Source organism: Phoca vitulina, unplaced genomic scaffold (assembly GCF_004348235.1).
Source record: "Phoca vitulina isolate PV1807 unplaced genomic scaffold, GSC_HSeal_1.0 scaffold6, whole genome shotgun sequence".
NCBI classification, from domain to species: domain Eukaryota; kingdom Metazoa; phylum Chordata; class Mammalia; order Carnivora; family Phocidae; genus Phoca; species Phoca vitulina.
The window spans coordinates 23,568,186-23,585,044 of NW_022589709.1; the positions used below are offsets into that span (position 1 = coordinate 23,568,186).

General features: G+C 35.9%; 1 protein-coding gene across 1 annotated transcript in view; it reads left to right on the plus strand.

The window, feature by feature from the left end:
* The first annotated feature begins 278 nt into the window (after positions 1–278).
* The window catches only part of PJA2 (praja ring finger ubiquitin ligase 2), a 71,304-nt gene continuing 54,723 nt past the window's right edge, over positions 279–16,859 (plus strand). The window contains exon 1 of the mRNA XM_032403877.1: positions 279–433. The gene's annotated coding sequence lies outside the window, so the exon portion shown is untranslated. The remainder of the gene's footprint in view (positions 434–16,859) is intronic.

Here is a 16,859-nt window from a genome sequence, read left to right on the forward strand (position 1 = left end):
AGACGGGCCGGGGTTGGGGGGAGTGTAGCTTCATCCTTCCGCTCTCCGGCCAATGGGTGAAGTCCTTCTGAGCCAGAAGGGGGTCCGGGGAGTAGACACAGTCCAAGTATATTTCCCTTTTTCTGCCACGTCCCAACCATTGACGTGAGCCCACTCCTCGGGTTCCGATTGGATAGGTGGATTTTTCCCGCAGAGGCCCTTTGAGTCTATTGGTCGGTGTTGCTCGGGGGCGGGGCTTGCGTGTCCTCCTCCTTCGCCTCTACCGCGGCGCTAGGGGCGGGACGCGCCGCCGCCGCCGCCTCTGCTTCCGCCGCCGCCGCCGCCGCCTGCCGCTGCGCGTTCCGCGGGGGAGGAGTCGGAGGCGGAGAAGAAGGCGGTGGTGGCGGGTGGAGGATCGAGCGCTGTTCTCGCTCCGGAGCCGCTGCACAGTTCGGTGAGGGGATTTTTTTTTTTTTTTTTAATCTAGCTTGTTCTGATGTCAGGAATGTGAGGGTCGGGGCGAGGAGATTGCTGCCTTCACCCCCTCCATTTCTTAATTTCTGTCCTCGAGAAGGAACAGGGCCTGTCCCTGCCCGCTGCGCCGGCCATGGTGGGTGGGGTTGATGGCTGTGAGAGGCCTTCTTCGCCTCCTGGGCCCGGTCCAACCCGGACCTGAGGCCACGCTCGAGTCCGTGGCCGCCGCGCCCGCTCCCCCCAGCGAATGGCATCGATAGATCTGGGGGTCTCCACCGGCCGCTCTTCCCTGCTGCCTCTTCTGCTGTCCTTGGTGCCTTGGCCAAGGACCCCGCTATCTTTCTCCCGACACTGGAGGCTGTATGAGTGTGACCCCACCAAAACCTCACAGCCGCCTTCTCTGCCCATTTCCAGTCATCCCGCATAGAGCTGATCCATCTTACGCCACAGGCCTGCAGCCCCCCTCCCTCTCGAAACCTTCCGTTGCGGTCGCTCTCCTGGCTGTATTTGCATTTTTCCCGATTGTCACCGAGCCTTGGGCACGCAGACACCCTGTACAAACCATAGCAATCGCTCTTCTCCCGATATTAGCACCATTGCATCAATGCTTCTGCCGGTTAGCGATGTCAGGTCAGAGCACTCTGGTAGAGCCACCTTCAGTTTGGGCCTCCCTGAGATTACTGCTTGTTAATCATTTTGCGCACATTCAAAATGGTGAGTTTTAAAGTCGCCCAGACCAAGTTGAAGAAAAAGGGAGGAGGTAAAATACTCTTTTTGCAAGGAGGAAGAATCTGTTTAGGAGACTCCTCTCTCCAGGCGTAAAATTTTTTTGCGTATGCATGGACGCTGCTTTGAGTCTGCTGGTTCTGTGAAGTTCACGTTTTTTAAAAAAAAAGGCTTACTGTATTGTTATTTTTATCATGACCTATTTGGTCAGTTAAATTTCCTTAAAATGGCAGCCACCTCTGCTGAAGACTACACATCATTTGAAGAGTATGTAAATAAGTATGAAGATAATAAACGTTTTAACTATTTTTTTAGTTTTTTGTCTCCTGGAATTCATGTCATTTTTATATGAAATAAGTTTAAGTTTTGAAAATTAACCACAGACATGCAAGCTTGATGTAAAACTTAACAATATAGAAAAAGGACTATTAGGTAAAATGTGAACATTTCTCATCCTCCAGTCCTACTCCAGTGTCTAAAGTTAACCATTTACTGTGCATCTTTATAAATGTGTTTTTAAACACACATACATACATGCGAAGTTGGGTTTTGGGGGGGCGGAGAGGAATACCAAACACATTGGTATATCACTTGTTTCTTTCTCTTGTTTATATGTCTTGCACATCTTTATTTGTTATATATAGATCTCTCTGATACTTTATAAAGGTTAAGTAGGATTTCATGAGTTTGAATGAGCTATAATTATTTAACCTTCTAATGAAAGACATTTAGGGGTTTTTTGCTATCACAGATAATGCTTTATTTGAAGCCAACTTTTTAATTTGATTAGTTTTTAATTACAAACCTTAAATCTTAAAAAATTTTTAAAAAATCAAACATTTTGGAGGAATGTTAAGGTAAAAAGTGAAGCTCCCACTTCCCCTTCTAATTCTACCTTTATTTTTAAAGTGAATTGTTAGGGAAACTTCCTCTTTTGATTATTTTTGGCGCATGGATTCCTACAAATGGAATTGCTGGGTTAAATGGTATGCATATTTTAAATTTTGATAACCATTTCTTCCTCTTTTCAGAATTATTCTTGACTGTTTCTTATGCATTTCTTCTCCAGATAAACTTTAGACTCAGCTTAAAAGTCAAATAAAAAATCCTTAGGTTTTGGGGCACCTGGGTGGCTCAGTTGGTTAAGGGACTTCCTTCAGCTCAGGTCATGGTTCCAGGGTCCTGGTCCATCTTACGCCACAGGCCTGCAGCCCCTCATTGGGCTCCCCACTTGGCGGGAAGCCTGCTTCTCCCTCTCTCACTCCCCCTGGTTGTGTTCCCTCTCTCTCTCTCTCTGTCAATTAAATAAATAAATAGAATCTTAAAAAAAAAAAATCCTTAGGTTTTTTTGAATGATGTTATATTGAAATTTTAGATTAATTGGGGCAAACTGACCTTTATGATACTGAGTCTTTCTCCTCACATCTGTATGCATATATGGTATGTCTTTCCCTTTTATTCACGTCTTGCTTTATATTCTTAGGCAAAGTTTTATAGTTGTTGTTGTTTTTTTATCTTCGCCCATATGTATGGCATTCCTTCCTAGTACTTCTAGCTGTCTTATGATTGGATTTGCTCTGGTGGATGGAAACTTTCAGTAACATTTTCTCTCTCTCTCTTTCTGGTTATAGGAAAACTTTTGTGTTTTTTCTGTTTATCATGTATCTAATCACTTGAGCTGGTGATTATCTGAAAGTATTCAAGCTTTCTGGCTTTCTTTTCATTTTTTATAACTTACGTGTTTTCCTCATTGCTTTGGCTAGTATACTAACTATATAATTTGGAATAATAGTAGTGATAGCTAAAAATGTGTTGTTTCTGACTTTGAAGAATGCTTCTGATGTTTTAGCATCAATTATGATGTTTGCTGAAACTTTCTGATAAATGGAGAATATTAAGTTAAAATATTTTCTATTCTTGGTTTTCTAAGATGAGTTTTTGTTCTCTTTTATTTCTGATGACACTTTTAAAAACCATAAGTGGGTATTGAATTTTATTGATGTTTTTGACTTTTTAGTGGTTATAAGGGCATCACCAATATTCCCTGGTTAAAATTTTCCCAAGAGAGCTCCATTTTAAAGAATCAACTTTATTGAGGATAATTTACATACAATAAAATGTGTGTATTTAAAATACACAATTAAGTATGTTTTGACAAATATGTACATCCCTGTCACCACCACCACATTCAAGAGTAGAATGTTTTCATTATTACAGTCAAGATATAGAATATATCTGTCATTCCCAAAAGTTCCCTTTTGCCCTGTACAGTGACATTTATACCCCTCAGCCCCATGAAACCATTGTCCTCTCCTTCTCACTATAAATTGGTTTCATTTGTTCTAGAATATAAATGTGATTACATAATAAATACTCTTTTGCACTTAGCTTTTTTCTCTCAGCATGATGTCTCTGACAATCGTACATGCTTTTGTGTGTTTAACTGATCATAACTTTTTGTTGTTGAGAAGTAGTCCATGGTATTGATTTACCACTATTTGCTGACCATTTCACCTATTTATAGATATATGGATTGTTTCCAGTTTGGGGCTGTTATTGATAAAGCTGCTATGAACATTCATTCATGAAGTTTTGTGTGAAACACAGATTTTTGTTCTCTTGGGTAAATACCTAGAAATGGATTTGTTGCATTGTATGGTAAATGAATGTTTAAATATGAAAACCTGCCACACTCCTGTTTTACAGTTCCAGTTGCTCTATACCCTCATCAACACTTGGTTATTTCAGTCTTTTTAATTTTAGCCTTTCTAGTGAGTATGTAGTAGTATCATACTTTAATTTTAATTTGCATTTATCTGATGATTAAGGACACTGAAAATTTTCTGTTGGTCATTTGTGCGTATTCCTTTGTGAAGTATCTGTTCAAATCTTTTTTTTTTTTTTTAAAGATTTTATTTATCTGAGAGAGAGAATGGGAGACAGCGTGAGAGGGGAAGGGTCAGAGGGAGAAGCAGACCCCCCGCTGAGCAGGGAGCCTGATGTGGGACTCGATCCCGGGACTCCAGAATCATGACCTGAGCCGAAGGCAGGTGCTTAACCAACTGAGCCACCCAGGCGCCCCGTATCTGTTCAAATCTTTTGCCCATTTTTAAACATTAGGTTGTTTGTCTCATTGAGCTGTAAGAATACTTTATTTTTGTGTAAGTCCTTTGACCCACACAGACACATACGTACACAGTGCAGTCTAAGGCTTACCTTTTTATTTTTCCAAACTTTTCAAAATAGAGGAGCTTTTCATTTTGATTAAATTCAGGGGCACCTGGGTGGCACAGTCCCTTAAGCGTCTAGCTCTTGGTTTCGGCTCAGGTTGAGATCTCGTGGTCAGGCAATCCAGCCCCTCATTGGGCTCTGCGCTCAGCCAGGAGTCTTGCTGGAGATTCTCTCTCTCCCTATTCCTCTCCCGCTCCAATTTGTGCTCCTCTTTCTTTCTCTCTCTCAAATAAATAAATAAATCTTTAAAAAAAATAAATCCAGGGGCGCCTGGGTGGCTCAGTCGCTGGGTGTCTGCCTTCGGCCCAGGTCATGATCTCAGGGTCCTGGGATCGAGTCCCACATCAGGCTCTCTTCCCAGCGGGGAGCCTGCTTCTTTCTCGCCCACTCCCCCTGCTTGTGTTCCCTCTCTTGCTGTCTCTCTGTCAAATAAATAAATTTTAAAAAATAAAATAATTTTATCGGGCGCCTGGGTGGCTCAGTTGGTTAAGCAACTGCCTTCGGCTCAGGTCATGATCCTGGAGTCCCGGGATCGAGTCCCGCATCGGACTCCCTGCTCAGCGGGGAGTCTGCTTCTCCCTCTGACCCTCCCCCTCTCATGCTATCTGTCTCCCATTCTCTCTCTCAGATAAATAAATAAAAAATCTTTAAAAAAAAAATAAAATAAAATAAAATAATTTTAAAAATTTAAAAAATAAATTCAGTTCATCAGTTTTCCTTTTATGATTTGTGTTTGTGTTCTGAGTTTGCTCAATGCAAAGTTGTGGAGATCCTCTCTTATCTATTCTTCCACAGGTTTTATAGTTTTGGCTTTTATGACAAGGTGTATCATGCATTTTGAGTTAATTTTTGTATGTGGTGTGAGAAGAACTAAGGCGCATTTTCTCAATTCTAGCACCATTTGTTAGGAACATTTTCCTTTCCTTATTGAATTAACTTAGTAAAAAATCAGTTGACCATATACGTATGAGTCTATTTCTGGACTAACCCCTTGATCTGTGTACATACCATTTTGCCAGTACCACATTGTCATGATTAGTTTGTTGCTTTATAGTAAGTCTTGAAATCAGGTAGTGCAGGTACTCCAGCTTCACTCTTTTTTTTTTTTTTTTGGAGTATTTACTTTTTTGTTGTTGTTTTGAAGTTTTTATTTGAATTCCAGTTAGTTAACATACAGTGTAATAATTAGTTCCAGGTATACAATATAGTGATTCAACACTTACATACATCACCTGGTGCTCATCACAAGTGCACTCCTTAATCCCCATCACCTGTTTAACCCATCCCCTCCCCCCCTCCTTTCTGATAACCATCAGTTTGTTGTCTATATTTAATGGTCTGTTTCTTGGTTTGCTTCTCTCTCTTTTTTTTCGTCCCTTTACTTGTTTGTTTTGTTTCTTAAATTCTACATATGAGTGAAATCATGTGGTATTTGTCTTTCTCTGACTGACTTACTATTTTTCAAAATCATTCTGGCTATTCTAGTTTCTTTGCTTTATATAAGATTTTTTAGAAGTGACTTATTGGTTTTAGTCTTTCATTATTGTATAATAGGGCCTTTTATCAAGTTATTATTATATATTAAGTATCATTTTGTATATATTATATATTACCATATTAAGTATACGAGGTCTTTTATCAAGTTAAAGATGTTCCTATTCTGTTCCTTGATGGGAATTTTTATCAAATGGACATTAAGTTTTACTGTATTTATTGAGATGATCATATGGTTTATCTTCTTTGGTCTGTTAATAAGATGAATTACATTGCTTTATTTTCAGATGTTGAAGCAACTTTGCATTCTCTAGATAAACCTCATTTGGTCACGATGTATTATCATTTTTATAAATTTGTAGATTGGATTTAACTCATAGTTTGTTGAGTACTTTTTTTTATTTATGTTCACGAAGGATGCTTTTTCATGTAATTTTTTGTATTAGGATCATGCTGGTCTCATAGAGTTTGGAAGTGTTTCTTCCTCTTATATTTTCTGAAAAATTTCAGATGAGTGGTATTTGTTTCATAAATTTTTGTTAGAATTTGCAAGCTAACACATCTTGGCCCAGAGTTTTCTTTTTGAAGGGTTTTAAAGGATAAATTCAATTACTTTAATAGGTATAAGATGATCAGGGTTATCTACTTCTTGAAAGCTTTTGGTTTTTGACTGCATGAATCACTTAATATGTGAGTGTTAGTGGTTTGTGTTTTTGAAGGAGTTTGTTTCATCTATTCATCATCATAGAGTTGTTTATTATCCTTTTAGTGTCTGTAGCTACTGTAGTGATGTCTTTTCATTTATTCCGCATGTTGGCAATGTGTCCTCTCTTGTCTTTATTAGTTTGTGTCCAGGTTAATCAATTTTATTAATTTTTGCAAAGATCCAGTTTTTTTGTTTTATTGCATAAAAAAAAAAACGCTTTTTCAGTTTCATTGATTTTTGGTCTTTACTATTTGTTTTTGTATGCTTTGGGTTTAAATCCATTCTGTTAGGAATTCTTAAGGTATAAGCTTGGGCCATTGCTTTGAGACCCATCTTTTCCTTCTAAACACTACTTTAGATGTCTCCCAAAATTTTGTTATGTTGATATTTTCTAAATTCTTTTTTTAAAAGATTTTGTTTATTTATTTGACAGAGAGAGACACGGTGAGAGGGAACACAAGCAGGGGGAGTGGGAGAGGGAGAAGCAGGCTTCCCGCTGAGCAGAGAGCCCCATGTGTGACTCGATCCCAGGACCCTGGGATCATGACCTGAGCTGAAGGCAGATGCTTAACAAGTAGTCGAGTCATCCAGGTGCCCCGATATTTTCTAAATTCTTATGTGACTTTCACTTTGACCCATGATTGGAAGTACATTGTTTAATTTCCAAATATTTGGTGATTTTGCCTATGTCTTTCTGTAATTGATTTCTCTGTTTAATTTTTTTTGTAGGCAGATAACATACTTTGTATAATTTTCTTTAAGTTCTTTGAAGTTTGTTTTACGGCCCAGAATATGGTCATTCTTGGTAAATGTTCCATATGTACTTCAAAATAATGTGTATTTTGCTCCTTTTGGGTGGAGCATTCTGTTGTGTTTCATAGTAAATTTTATATTTTACATTAAGTATTCTGTAGTTGTCAGGTCAAGTTGCCTGATGGAGATTATTAGGTTGTCTGTTTCCTTACTGAGGGTTTCTCTACTTGTTTTGTTGATCATTGCAAGAAGAGTTGAACTCTCCAAGTATAATTGTGGATTTGTCTATTTTTTCTTTCCTAACAATTTTTGCTTCATGAATTTTGAACCTCTGTTGTTAGGTGCATATATATTTAGGACTGTTTGGTCTTCTTAGTAAATTGACTCCTTTATCATTATATAATATGCCTCCTTATTTCTGACAGTATTCCTTCTTCTGCAGTCTGCTTTATCTGATGTTCGTATCTCCACTCTCTCTTTCTTTTTGGTTATGTTTGCATGATAAATCCTTTTACTTTACATCTATGCCTTTATATTTAAAGTAGTTTTGGTATAGACAACCCATTTTTGTTTTTTTTTAATCCATCCTGACAGCCTGGCTTTTTAATTAGGTTGTTTAGATTGTTTATGTTTAATGTAATTATTAATGTGATTGGATTTAAATTTACCATCTTAGTAGTTGTTTTTTATTTAACCTATCTACTGAATGTTCTATATTTTTATCTTCATTATTAGCTCACTACTTATACTTATTTTGCCTCTTTAAAACTCTTAATACTGGTTCCTCTGTGATTTGTATTACACATCTTTAATTCCACTCTATATTCAGGCAGTGTTATACAACTTTTTATATAGTGTCAGAGCTCCTCAACAGTCTATTACCAATTTCTTCTTAACTATTTTTTGCACTATTTTTGTCACATATATTATTTTTACATATGCCATAAGCTCATAATACATTGCTACTATGTTTGCTTTAGACTGCATTGTCCATCATGTCACTAGCCAGTGTGACTATTTAATTTGAATTTAGAGTAGTTAGTATTAAGTTTAAATTAATTTCCTCTGTACTAGCCATTTTTAAAGCGCTTAGTAGCCACGTGTAGCTTTTAGCTTTCAGATAGAACTGTGTGAGATAGAACGTTTCCATCATCTCAGAAAGTTTGGACAGTGAATGCTACTTCACACACATCTGTTTTGAAGTAATTAAAAATAAGGAAAAATATATTTTACATTTTCTATATATTCTACATTCACTTAAAGTGAAGATAATTTAAAGTTCCACATTTCTTTGTAGAATCAAATGTCTGTTTTGTACTCTTTCTGTAGTTCAGGTCTACTGGTAACATCTCTTGGGTTGGCTATAATGTACTCCTGTTTTTTTGTTTTTTGTTTTGCAAAGTACTTTGCAGGTATAGAATTCTTTGTTCACAGTGTTTTTCTTACATTAAAGATGCCATATATATTGCTTTCTTGCATGGTTTCTGATGAGAAGTCAGTTGTAATTCATTCCTCTGTCTGCATTAAAAATGTTTCCTTAATGTTCAGTTTTCATAGCAGGTTGAAAAGGATTTGTCTCGTGGTGTGCATGTATTCTATTTATAGGGCTTTTTGTGAGTGGTTGTTGAGCTTTTCTTAGATTTAAGGTTTGATCTCTTAAATCATATTTGGAAATTTCTCTTCTAATAGTTCTTCTGCACCACTTTCTCTTCTTGTGAGAATCCCATTACATAGATGGTAGTTCATTTGATATAGTCCTACAATTCTTGGAGGCTCTTTTTTGTGTCCTCCCCACACTTTTTTTTTTTTTTTAATTGTATTTCAGTTTGGGTAATTTTTCATGACCTGTCTTGAAGTTCATTTGTACTTTCCCTCCCTCGTCCTTTGATGAGCCCATAAAATGCTTCTTTTTTTTTTTTTTTTTTTGGTCGCTGTTAATGTGTCTTTTATTTCTTGCATTTGCATTTCCAGCTCTTGAAATCCTTGATTTATTTTCTAATTCTATTCCAGAAGTAAATTCTTTTTTCTTTACTCCTCCCCTAGCCACAATGGAGGACAGTGATTGGTGTCCTTCTGTCAGTAGAGTAAGGGTTTTTTCCCCCATATGGGTGAAGGGCCCAGGTAGGATTTTACTCTTTTCTTTTGTTGGCAGACAGTACCTTCCTTCCACTCTGGAAGATGCCTCTTTAATCTTCAGCCTGGTTCCCAGTTTTTTCAGCACGCATGGATAAGAGCCTGTGAGTGGATGCCAACTTTCTGTGTTTCTGCAATTCTCAGAGATTTTGTACTCTAATCCAACCCACACTTTGTCTTTACCTGTAATATAATTACCTGAGATGAGAAAATTTAAAACACTCTTTAGGAAAGATAAAGTATCGTGAGCTTCTAGGAAATAACATTCAGAATATAGGAAGGGTGCATTTTGTAATTTCAAGGGGAACCATTGAAAGATTGGTACTAAAAGTTATATCAAACAAACTAGTAGGTGAAATAAAATGGAATAGTAAAAAAAAAAAAAAAAAATTTTTTTTTTTTGACCAGTACTAAAGTCAAGAAAGGAAGGATAAAGGAACAAAGAACAAATGAGAAAGATGATACTTAAACTCATCTATATTAGTAATTATGTTAAATGTAAATGGATTAAGCACTTCAATGGAAGTACAAATATTGTTAGGCCTTATAAGTAAGACCCACCTATATTCTGCTTATAAAAAACACTTTAAATGCAAAAATACAAATAAGATGAAAGTAAAAAGAACTGAGTATTGTCTGCAAACACCAAAGGAAAGCTGATGTGGCTATATTAATCTTGTACAAAATAGATGTAGGGCAAGATATATTATAAGAAGTAAAGAGGAATATGTTCTAATAAGTGGGTCAATTCATCAAGAAGACATAATAATTTTAAATGTGTGTACCTAATAATACAGCTTTTGAATGTAGAAGCTAACATAACTAACAGGAAAGACGTATATGTATTCATAGCTGAGATTTTAAATATACATTTAAAGTAACTGATAGAACAGTTATATAAAAAAATCAGTAAAGGAATGTAATTGAATGACATGATTAATCAACTTGACATAATTGACATTTATACAACATCATATCTAACAATTGAAGACTACACCTTTAAGTGCACTTGGGACAGTTGACAAAATAATTCTTAAAGAAGTATCACATTTGAGATGGACATTATGTAGTGCATGTTTTCTGATCATTGTGGAATTAATTACAGTTCAGTAACAGAAAAATAACTAGAAGGGCCCCATATGTTTGGAAGTTAAGCAAGACATTTCTAAATACTGCATTAATCAAAAACGAAGTCACAATAGAAATTAGAAAACATTTCAATCTGAAAAACAACAAAAATGTTGCACCAGAACTTATGGAGTGGAACTGACGCAGTACTTTGAGAGAACTTTGTCGTTTTTTATGCATATATTGGTAAAGAAAAAAGATGAAAAATTATTAGTCTAAGCTTGTAACTGAAGGGAACAACAAATCAAACCCAAAGAAACTAGAAAGAAGGAATTAGTATATATAAAAAAGTAGAAATTAAGGAACTACAAATGTTTTACAGTTTGTTGAGAAGACTTTTTAAAAATAATAAATCTGTAATGAACTGATGAAGAAAAAATGGGAAAAGACACAAGTTACCAATACCAGGAATGTAAAAGGAGGCATTAATACAGATCTTATGGATATTAAACTGTTAATAAGGGGAAATTATGAACTTTATATTAATGTTTGATAAGTGAGTGAAAGATCATAAGCCTTGAAAAACACAACTTACCAAAACTGACATGGGAAATGGAAAATGAATTGCCTAATGTCTATTAAACAAGTTGACTTTATAAAAACTTTTCTACAAAACCCCAGGTCCAGATGGCTTCACTGGTAAATTCTAAACAATTAGGTAAGATAAACTGCCACTTTTACACAAATTCTTCAAGAAAAAAATAAGCATCACCCCCAATATTTTATGATTTTAGCATAATCTTGATAGGAAAAACTGACAAGAGCGTGACAAAAAGGGGGAAATTATAGGCCAGTATTTATCATGAACGTAGATAATGAAATAATCCAGTGATACATAGAAAGGATAATATAGATCACAAATTTGTTCCAGGAATGCAAGGTTGGTTTAATGTTTTTAAAATTAATCAGTGTAGTTCATCTCTTTAGTAGAACAGTATAGAGAAACAATAGGATCATTTCTGTAGATATGGAGAAATCATTTGACAAAGTTCAACATCCATTCATGGTAAAAATCCTTATCAACTTAGCAGTAGAAGGATATATCCTTAACTTCCTAAAGAATATCAGAAAATGGGGGTGCCTGGGTGGCTCAGTTGGTTAAACATCTGCCTTTGGCTCAAGTCATGATCTCAGGGGCCTGAGATGGAGCTCTGTGTCAGGCTCCTTGCTCAGCAGGGAGTTGGCTTCTCCCTCTGCCCCTCCTCTCCCTGTTTGTGCATGCTCTCTCTCTCTCTCTCAAATAAATCTTTAAGAAAAAGTATCAGAAAATGTACAGTTAACATCATACTCAATGAAAAGCCTTGTTTCATCTCCAGTATCTTTCCTTCTATTTAATTATATCATTATACATGTTATACAAGGCCAGTATACACGTTATACAAGGCCAGTATACAAAAATTGTAAGTTGTATACTAGCAGCCAAAAATGTGTAGATTAAAATTAGAAAAGTATCTTTAGAATAGCATCAAGGAGCGCCTGGGTGGCTCAGTTGGTTAAGCATCTGCCTTTGGCTCAGATCATGATCCCAGGACATCGGGCTCCTTGCTCAGCAGGGGTCTGCTTCTCCCTCTCCCTCTGTGCTCGTTCTCTCTCAAGTAAATACATATTTATTTATTTTATTTTTTATTTTAATTTTTTTTTAAAGATTTTATTTATTTATTTGACAGAGAGACAGCGAGAGAGGGAACACAAGCAGGGGGAGTAGGAGGGGGAGAAGCAGGTTTCCCGCCGAGCAGGGAGCCCGATGCGGGGCTCGATCCCAGGACCCTGGGATCATGACCTGAGCAGAAGGCAGATGCTCAACGACCAAGCCACCCAGGGGCCCCACATAAATAGATATTAAAAAAAAAAAAAAAGAATAACATCAAAATATAATCTATCTAAGAATAAATATAATAAAAATTAGGGAAACTTCTATACTAAAAATGATAAAACAGTGCTCAAACATTTTATTTTTAAAGATTTATTTATTTTAGAGAGAGAAAGGAAGAGTGTGGGGGTGGAGGGGCAGAGGGAGAGGGAGAAAGAATCTCAAGCAGTCTCCCTATGCTGAGCACAGAGCCTGACTCGGCTCGATTGCTCTCAACCCTTAGGTCTTGACCTGAGCCGTAGTCAAGGGTCAGATGCTTAACTGACTGAGCCACCCAGGTGCTCCCAGAGACATTTTAAAATACTTAAATAATAGAGAAATATTCCATCTTTATGTAGTAGGAAACTCAATGTTGTTACCATGTCAGTTTCCCTCAAGTTGAGCTATGGGTTCAAAACAGTATGAAAATCCCAGAATTTTTTTTTTCTTTGATCAAATGGATTCCAGAATTTATATCAAAATGTAAATGTCTCAGAAGTCAAGACTTACTATGAATTTACAGTCATTAAAACAGTGTGTATTAGAACAAGGTAGATAAAAAGATCAATGTAAGAATATGAGTGTCTAGAAATAGCCCTTCATATAAACCATTCTTGGTTTATGACAAAAGCTCCACTGAAATTAAAGAAGAGAATGCATTTACTTTTAATAAATTGTATTAGATAAACTGGATATCCACATGGTAATAAAATAAACCTTGATTTATACCTGGTGCTATCTTCAAAAGTTTGAGTTTGATCATAGATCTAAATGTAAAAGCTAAAATTATGAAGCTTGTAGAGGGAAAACCTAGATGAATATCCTTATCACCTTTGCAAAAATTTCTTAAATAGAACATAAAATCGATAAATTAGACTGCATAAAATTAAGAATTTCTGTTTTTCAATATATCATTAAGAAAGGAAAAGGTAAGCCACAGACTGTAAGAATATTTGCAATAAGTAAATCCAGCAAAGGACTTGTATCCAGAAAATATACGTAAATTACAAATCAAAAAGAAAAAGGCAAAAAACTCAGTTTTTAAAAACATGCAAAAAAGTGATCAGATTCTTTATAAAAGATATACGAAAGGCCGGTGTGCACAGGTAAAGTTGCTCCACATTACTATTCATCAAGGAAATGTCACCATCATACTCCTACCAGAATGGCCAGACTTGTTGCTGAAGATACGAAACAACTGATACTATTATATATTGCTAATGAGAATGAAAATTGTTTCAGCCACTTTGGAAAACTGGTAGCAACTGTTAGAGGTAAACATAGCCCTGTACTGTGACCCAGTAATTCCAGGTCATACTACCCAAGAAAGGTAAAAAATATGTATAAGAATATTTATAACAACATGAATGAATCCCAGAAACATTGTGTTCAGCGAAAGTAGACAGACACAAAAAGTTCGTATGTATGATTCCACTTGTGTAGTTTAAAACAGGAAAAACTAATATGGGGTAGCAGTCCAGAAAGTGGTTGCCTATGGATTGAGAGAAGTTTAATGAGTTGGAAGGGGTAAGAGAGAACCTTCTGAAATGATGGTAATGTTTTATATCTTGATCTAGGTAGTAGTTATGCAGATGTATAACATAAGAAAACATTCATTGAACTATAATGTATGCTCAAGAGTTTTGTACTTTCTTTAAATAGTTCTTCAACAAATGATTGCAGAGAAAAGGAAAATACTTGCAAAGTTTTTATCATGAAAATTTCTAAGTGAGTTTCTATGGAGTACAAGGAAACCACATTTATACTTCTTGCGTCAACATTTTGCCATGCTTGTTTCTTTGTTTCTCCAAACCCACTCATATAAGCTCTTTTTTTTTGTAGTTAACACATATACAAGTGTCTAAATATCACAGGTATATTAATTTGTTCTGAACACATTTTGTGAATTTTTATCATCAAATGAAATTTGCTACATTTGGTATGCATAACATTGGATTTTCTAGTTTCCTTTTTTCCTGTACTTTTCTTTTCTTGGCTCATTGACATGGAAATAAACCTATATTGTTTCTTTATTTGTAACTGATTTGACTTGGCATCCCAGAGGAGGGTGGGTTGAGCAGGGCCCTTCTTAGTTGTGCCACATCTGAATCAGATCTTCCTATCTAAATGAGAGGTAAATTTGAGGAATATTCTTCGTTCTATTTTTTAATGGATTGGTATTTTATTCTTCCATCTCCAGTTTGTCTTTGACTTTAATCTTTTAATTCCCCCTTCGCCAGTTATATTTCCAGTAAACCATAGAAAATATTGTTCTAGTGTGTTGGCTATATGCTCATTTAATTCTTTCTTCACAGATTTCTTTCTTTGGGTAGTCTTTTAAAAAATAGCCTTTTGTAGCAGTTACTTATTTTAAAGATTTATTTGAGAGCGAGAGAGTGCTCACGCAAGAGAATGAGAGAGAGCGCACACAAGTAGGGGGCTGAGAGGATGGGGGGAGGGGCAGACGGAGAGGGAGAAGCAGACTCCCTGCATAGCCGGGAGCCTGACATGCAGCTCCATTTTGTAACAAATTTTTAAACAATTTTTTAAACCATTGGTGAGATAGAGGCTTTGCCGTAAGTTGGAAATACAGTATTTTATCTACTTAAATATAAAAATTTTGGATTATCTTAAAGGTCTGTTTCTGATTACATATATTTTATATTTTTAGTGAAATTTTCACTCTATCAGTGCTGAGTTTGTTAAAGCTCTTAAAATAATTTACAGAAAAGTTGTCCCGAAAGATAATATTTAAGTAAGTTTAGCCTTTTATCAGATTATCTCTTTGTGTTACTAGGGATAGTAAACCCATTTGATCTCAGAAGTTTAACAGTTATACTTTTAAAATTTCTCTCTGATTTATCTATTATTGTCATTTCTACAATTGTTCATTTACGGAATTTAGTAGTCATACCCTGGAAGTTTTCTTCTGTAGCAGCCTGTAACTTCGAAGTCCAGTGGCTGATAGTACATTATTTGATTTGCTGCAATTGATTTTATTAATGTGTCTACTTGTTTATAGTAGTATATAGGAATAATACCACCTTAGTCCTTATTTACTGTGTATCTAGTAGTAGTTTGTTTAGTGGAATATTTTGCAGTTGCCTATATGTAAAAGCAGCCTTTGTGCTTGTGCCTAGGAGATATGAAAAATCTAGAGATAGATTGAAAAGAACCTGTAAGTATAAGAAATAATTTAAGACCAAGCTTAGATTGTTATTCAAAGTAGGTACTTTATTATAATCTCTTGGAATATTTACTTTGTCTTCGCAGCTAAAAATAGAAAGATGAGATAATGTTAGTAAATTAAGTTAAGGGGCGCCTGAGTGGCTCAGTCAGTTAGGCGTCTGCCTTCAGCTCGGGTCGTGATCCTGGGGTCCTGGGATTGAGCCCTGTGTCGGGTTCTCCGCTCAGCGGGGAGTCTGCTTCTCCCTCTGTGATCTCTCTCGCTCTTGCTCTCTCTCAAATAAATAAAATCTTTAAGTTAAAATGTAATTGGTTCCAACATATACAAAATAGCTTTCTAGCAGTATTTGTCAGTCTGTCATAAATTCATTTTGTCATAAAGTTTGTATTATTGAATTTATAACTTGTTTGATAATAATTACCAAAATTTTGTTAAATAATTATTTTACTGAAAGGAAATGCAGGCTATATAATTTTAGAAGTTTGTTTTATGAGGAATTTTAAGAAACATTTTTAGGGCATTTTATAGGCATTTTTATAAAGGCAAATATGAGAGAATATAAAACAAATTTTCCAGTGGGCTTGAAAGAGTAATGAAGACTTTGCCCTTCAAATAGTTGGATTAAGTTGTGTTTGTTTCTCAACTTACTTTCCTATTTCTAGGAAAGATAGTTTAACAATGGTTATTTATAGGCAGCCTACTAAATGGGAAAAAATAGTTGCAAATTATATATCTGATAAAGGCTTGGTATCCAAAATATATTAGGAATTCATACAACTCAACAGCAAAAAACCAATCCAATTAGGAAATGGGCAGAGGATATGAGCAGACATTTTTCTAAAGACAGCATACAGATGGGCAACAGGTACATGAAAAGATGCTCCACATCATTAATCAGAGAAATGCAAATCAGAACCACAATGAGATAGCAACTCACGTCTGTTAGAATGGCTTTTATCAAAAAGACAAGACCTAGCAAGTGTTAGGGGGGATATGAAAAGAAAAAAACCCTTTTCCACTCTTGGGGAGAATGTAAACTGGTGCAGCCACTATGGAAGACAGAATGGAGGTTTCTCAAAAAATTAAAAATAGAAACTACCATATGATTCAGGTATTCTACTTCTGGGTGTTTATCTGAGGAAAACAAAGATACTAACTTGAGAAGATATATACACCCCCATATTCTTAGCAGCATTATT